The following is a 6,434-nucleotide window of genomic DNA, read 5'->3' as shown; positions in this document are numbered from 1 at the left end:
CAAACAAAAGAATGTGCGTTTGTTGAATTTAGAGCACATTGTGAGCTGAGCAGGATGTATTTATAAATTTGAGCCTTTCTAGAATGTAACTTGGGTGTGTACGATAATTTTCCTCAAAATACGATAATTTTGAGCTGCTGATACGATAATTCAACATTTCCCACCTGGCAACACTGCGTCCAACACTTTAGTTAGCTGCTTGTGCTCTTTCAGGTCAGACGACTTCAGACTGTCAGGAAGAGCCTCTGTTGTTTTCCTCTGCCGGTCTCTGTTTAATGAAGGATGAAATAAAGAAAGTGGCAGTACTTTATTTACTTTGAGCAAGCGAACGTCGTGCTCACAAGAAAATTAATCACCACATAATTCAGAGGTGATCTGTTCGGTGAGTTTTACTCCGAGCTGCGAGGCTTTCAAGCTACGTTCAGACTGAGCTCTGTTTACTGAAGCAGCGGCTGCTGACATCATTACGCTCTTGCGCGATGCTGCGTTCAGGACAAGCATGGAAAACTCACCACTCTTACACCAATACAGTCGCAGTGATGCGTTTAGGTACCAAAACATGGTACCGTTTGATGTTACGTGAATAGATACTCTGTAGGACCGACAGAATTCGGTCTGTACTTAAAAAAGTATCGAATTCGGTACCCATCCCTAAACAGCATAGGTTTAACCCCTGTAAATATTTTCCAAAATGACAGTTTAAACTTATTAAATATTATAGTTGCACTGGCTGATATGACCTAATGCTATTATGTTTGGGTGTTGTTGAAATACACAATATACTTGTGATACTTTCAAACAGAGCTCTGTAACACAGATATTTAGTCCAGATAAAAATAAAGCAAAGAAACTGGACAAGAACTGAGTTGTCTACAACTCTTGTAATAAGAAGATGGGGCCTTGTTTAAAATGTAAATAAAACTCTGGAACTAACTTTCTTTAAATAAAAGGTATCAATTTGACCAGAAGTGTGTGGAAGAAACCAAACACCCAGTGAAGTAAATGCAGATGAGTAAACAGTTATTATACAGTATTTGATGGTTGGAATATTAGCCATTAGACATCAAATGTGGAACAATGCTTGATGCAGGTGGTACATTTGATAAATCGCCCTTCTTGATCAAAAATACAGTAAAACAAAAAGGCTGACAGACTTGTTGAATGATCATGTACAGGAAAGAAGTTGAGCTCTGCTTCACCCAGAGAATCAGAGAGGTGGAAGATCGCCTCGCAGACGACCAGGAGTCTGCTGCGAAACGTTTTCAAGCTGAGGTCTCAAAGATCGAAGAGGACTACCAGAGCAGGCTGACGGCTCTGTCTCAAAGCCTCGCTGTGCAGAAGCTCCACTGGGAAGCAGAGCTGCAAAAAGCTGTGGAGGAACAGAGACGAGCTGTGGAGAGGGTGGAGCAGGAAAGAGAGAGATCATACGAAGAGTGGGAAACAGAACGACAGGAGCTGGAACACATCCACAGTGAAGAAACAGAAGCGCTGAAGATGGAGAACAAGCAGCTGATGACTGAAGTGGATGAGATGATGAGCGAGGCCCAGAGGAAAGAGATCGAGCTCAGCATGCAGCTGAACCACCTCCATCTGAAACTCCAGGAGAAACACGAGCTCCTCGCTCAGTCCGAGAGCCGAGCACGTCACCTTCAGCTCCTGTTGGATCAAACTGTGGAGAAGGCAGAACTTCTCACCTCCTCCTCGCCACTGGAGGCAAAAACCCCTTCAGTCCCTGAGAGGTGGGCCGGCTGGAGGATCGGACCCATAACAACTGTCGCTGACCTGAAGATGAAGGTGGAAGAGCTGCAGGTGCTTCTTAAACAAGCTGCACTGGAGTTTGAGCTCAAGAAGGACGAGCTACAGGAACATGTGTCCGTTCTTCAGAACAGGTCAGGACGAGATCCAGACACTGACGATGTGATGCTGGAAACAGATCTGAAAATCCAAATGCTCAAGTTGAAGATGGAACTGAAACAGTTTCTGGTTTTTGTAGAGAATGTTAGGGGCAAAGATGTGAAGGAATCAAATGACACGAAAAACAAAGATTTATCTGATGAAGAAACTTCTTTAGATGAAGATGATGTCGATGATGTCGTCTCAAAGGTGACTCATGAATCAGATGAAGGTCCTGAGCCAAACCGTAGTGAAGATGACTTTGACACTAATCAGGGTGAAGGAGTCAGGATTTGGGTAGAAGATGCTGTAAAGCAAGACCAGGAGGGTCCAACAGAAGAGATTCTGTATCAGCAGCTGGAGAACTGCAGTGTTCTTGATCCAAGAACCGAACCAGGTGTATTCCACGATGAAGGCTGTGCATGGACCTCCAGCATCTCAGAACCCACCAGAAGTCATTTAAACATTAAAACCAGATATGAGGTGCACTGTGAGACTGCCTCACTTCAGGAGAATAGACCTCAGGACTGTGAGGAGGAAGTCCATCATGTGGTTTTTCCATCAGCACTGGAGGAGACCGGTGATCCTGAAGAACATTTAGAGACAGGAAAGTCTTTACCCAAGAACTCTTACAGACAGGACGCTGAACTTGTTTTAGATTCACACCTTGAATGTGGACATGATTGCTTTGAACGTTTGGATGAAGAGAACCAAGAGTCCATCATCCTAAAGCTTCAGTCTGTGTGTTCCACTGCCACAGAGGAGAACCTTCTCCTTCATCAGAAGATCTCTTTGCTTCAGCAGAAAACAGAACTACTGGAGAAGCTGCTGGCACACCGGAACCAGCAGCTTGAAACCAGCCGTCAAGCTTTGGAGGAGAACTACAACCTGAAAGTTCAGATGCTTGTTTTATTGGACCACGTCAACGAGGTGGAGAGGAACAGCTTCAAACTGACAGATCTTCAGTTCAGATTTGACGACTGCATGTGTGAAAATGCCAATCTAAAGGACCAAATCAGCCTGCTGAAGAAGAAGCTGTTTGATGTTTCCCACCACTTCCAGGATGGGCGGGTCTCACCTGTGGATGAGATCAGAGCAGGAAACTCTCAGCTGTTCCAGCTGTGGAGCCAGTTTCCAGGCTCAGACCTGAAACGAGCAGGGAGCCCCTCAGACGAGGCGTTTCTGCACCAGGCACAGGTCTGCTGCGAGGAGTTTGAAGAGCAGAACACCAAACTGCGCAGAGCTATCGCAGAGCTGAAGGACCAGTCAGAGGCTTTAAACAGAACAACTCTGGCTCGGAGGTAAACTAGAACCTGCAGAGGCCTCTGCCTACCCCCTCATGGCTGTAGTGGTTTGGTGTTAGAAACACTCCTTGTGTTCCCCATGTAAGGCTTTTGTTGATGTTCCTGTTTGTGTGTCTGTTCTCAGCCAAAGGTCATAGCTGCTTTGATCCTTTTATATTACCATGTTGGTCAGGTCTAATCGACGTATGAGCCACTATCTCACTGTTGGAAACTACTTGGTGACTCAAAACCTAAGGACTGATCTACTAAGATCCCAAATAATGAGGTCTAAATTACATGGGCAAACTAAAAAATATAATGTTTGATATGATAGATATGGTGATCTACTAAGATTGCTGTACAAATGATGTGTAGACCATAGATTCTTAACTGGGCCGCGAGCGCCACCTTGAGGGCCTCAAAAGAACAACAGTTTTTAACTTTGGGCCGCCGAGGGCCGTGGGACCTTATTGATTTTGAATAAGGCGCAATACACTTTCTCACCACTAGTAGTGGTAGTGCACCACTCAGATGTTTAACAACTTTTTTAATATGTAGAAGAACCTTAGAAACCTGCCAAAAATGGAAACCTACTTTAAATTAAAAGTAGAACCAAAAATGAAAGTAACCCATCAAAAAACACCAAAGTTTGTCACTAATATGAAGAGCAGCTTCTGGTTCTGTCATGCAGTATTTTAAAAGTTCAAAACATGATCAAATACAGATGCAGATACAACTATATTTTAATTTGCACTCTTTAAAATACATTAAAATATTAAAAAATAAACTACAAATAATAATTTTTATAAAGAAACTTTAAACATGTCAAAAAGCTGTTACTGTTATTGTTAGTCACTAATATGAAGAGCAGCTTCTGGTTGCGAAAGTTTAAAAGGCTTTATTTTCACTTGTACTTTATCAAATTTATTTTTAGTTTTTTTGTATTTGAAACATTTAAACATTTTTAATTTAATTATTTTATGCCCACAATTTTATTTGTTGAATTGTCTATTTTTGTTATTGTTTGTTAATTTAGTTATAATGTAAATACAATGAAAATTAAACCAAAATATAGAATAATTATTTTAAACCAAGATTTAGAATAATAATCATTTTGGTCCATACATTGGTAATTTCTGACTGGGCCTCGTGCCACTTTATGTTCAACAAATTGGGTCCCGAGGTCAAAAAGGTTAAGAAGCCCTGGTGTAGACTGCTCTATTGAAATGAGAATTTTACACGTTCTACTGGCTGTTACCATGGAGAGTTTGGAGAGCAGAGTAGCCGTAAAACAAATATGTAGTTCGAAGCCATGGAGTTGGAGGTCTTGGTGTATGAGGCAAATAATTCAGATGCAATAAAATGCAGGGTTGTAAGAAGCTATTCCATAGAAAATATGGCATGGCTTCTATTTGTGACTGGCTCCAAATCAGCCTTCCGGTCCTATAACAGCTCAAAAATGTCTTTTTATTTCTGACAGTCCAAAAATGTTGACGCACACAACATTCTGTTTCATCATTGTCTGTAGTGTTGTAGTCAAGACCACCTAACCTGAGACCAAGTCAAGAACAAGACCACATTAGCTGCATTTCCATTGCAAATGTGCGCAAAACTTTGTCGATATTCTGTTAATGTTGAAAAAACACAGTTTCGCAACTGTGGTGTTTCCATTAAGAAATGCTATTAAAGTCACGCGTGAATACGTTTGTTCTCGTGATAAGTCATTACAAACATGGTGGTGATGGATGTAAACACATAGCATGTTGCTACCACGACACTAGCGCTCATCATCAGAGGAGACGTCGGCGTCTTTTATCGAGGCTTTCCAGAGACAAGTCCCTACTTGGGAGCGGCTACGTATGCTGTGTTTTTGGGAAACTGTAGTCTGTGAGTTTACTATTTTATACTACTTCTGTGATATTACTACTATTTCTACTTCCTGTTATCTTCTTCGTCATCGTCTTTTTTGCCAGTAGAAACAGCCGGTTGTTGATCACGTGACTCCCGTGATGCGAAAAAAGTGTTTCCATTGCAATTTTGCGAAAAACACCGAATGGATCGCCAAAATACCACCTCATCCTAGCGCAACAACATTTTGTTGAAAAACGTAATGACGTGTTTCCATTGAGCAAATTTATTTTTGAAATTCTCATTTGCGCATTTTCATGGTCAATGGAAACGCAGCTATTGTCTCAAGACTGAAACAAGATCAAGACTTTTTAGGTCCAGGACCAAGTCGAGACCAAGACCAGAAAAAAAACCCATAATAACAAAAAAATCTAGTGCCCTAAAATAGAGTATTCTGTACTCATGTAGCTAACTTAATATATAGAGCTAATATTAAAATCTTTGTGTGAGGGCAGAGAAAAGAATTTTACTACAGAGGCAGATTGCTACAACTGTCGCCGAGCAGCTGAATAAGGGAAATTAACATTGAAACACCCATTGTTAAAAAAAACAACAACACAAATCCAAGTTGCAATTAAAGTTTCTTTATTGGCATCAATCTTTCAAGATCCAAGGCAAAACAGACGTCCATATTCCAGAGCAGTAAAAAAAATAGATCCAGAATTTCAAGCAGTGATCAAAGACTAAAATATTCACTGAAGCTAAAATTTTCAAAACTTAAAGCTGTCAGCAAAAATCAGACTTCCCCCATCACCCACTGAAAACCAATAACTGTGGGCAAACAAGTGATCTTACAATTACTAGCAACACTACGTGATTCCAATCTCTATGGGATAAATCTTGTGCCAGCAGGAAATGAATTAGAATTTCTCAGATTGAATCTGAATGTGCATAATTTGAAATTGAATGCATTGGTTTGAAAATGAATTTTACTAAATTGAAACTGAATTTAAAGTTTTGTATCTGAATTAATTTGCTTTGAAACTGTATTTTGGTTTATTAAAAATTCAGTTTGACTACCGCAATAAAATAACCTTGTTTTTGTCACTTTTACAGTGGATTGCATCAACTCTGTTACATACAGAAGGGAAACTTCACCAAAGTGAAACATAAATCCGTGGATCTGTGTTTGATTATTACTCTGGCTGGCTTTCTCAAGGACCAGGATGTGACACAAAAATCTGAATTTCAGAACTGAAAGTGAAAGTAGACAAACTGAGTTTTTAATAAACCAAAATGCAGTTTGAAAGCAAATTAATTCAGATAAAAATACTTTAAATTCAGTTTCAGTTTAGTAAAATTCATTTTCAAACCAATGCATTCAATTTCAAATTCTGCACATTCAGATTC

At 40.2% G+C, this 6,434-nt stretch overlaps 1 protein-coding gene across 1 annotated transcript in view; it reads left to right on the top strand.

Moving 5' to 3' along the window:
* Window positions 1–6,434, top strand: part of nin (ninein (GSK3B interacting protein)) — a gene marked incomplete at both ends in the record, with an annotated part of 62,911 nt that overhangs the window by 30,233 nt on the left and 26,244 nt on the right.

This window comes from Austrofundulus limnaeus, unplaced genomic scaffold (genome assembly GCF_001266775.1).
Source record: "Austrofundulus limnaeus strain Quisiro unplaced genomic scaffold, Austrofundulus_limnaeus-1.0 Scaffold196, whole genome shotgun sequence".
Taxonomy (NCBI): domain Eukaryota; kingdom Metazoa; phylum Chordata; class Actinopteri; order Cyprinodontiformes; family Rivulidae; genus Austrofundulus; species Austrofundulus limnaeus.
Note: the sequence above shows the minus strand (reverse complement) of the source record. Positions and strands in the feature narration are given on the sequence as shown.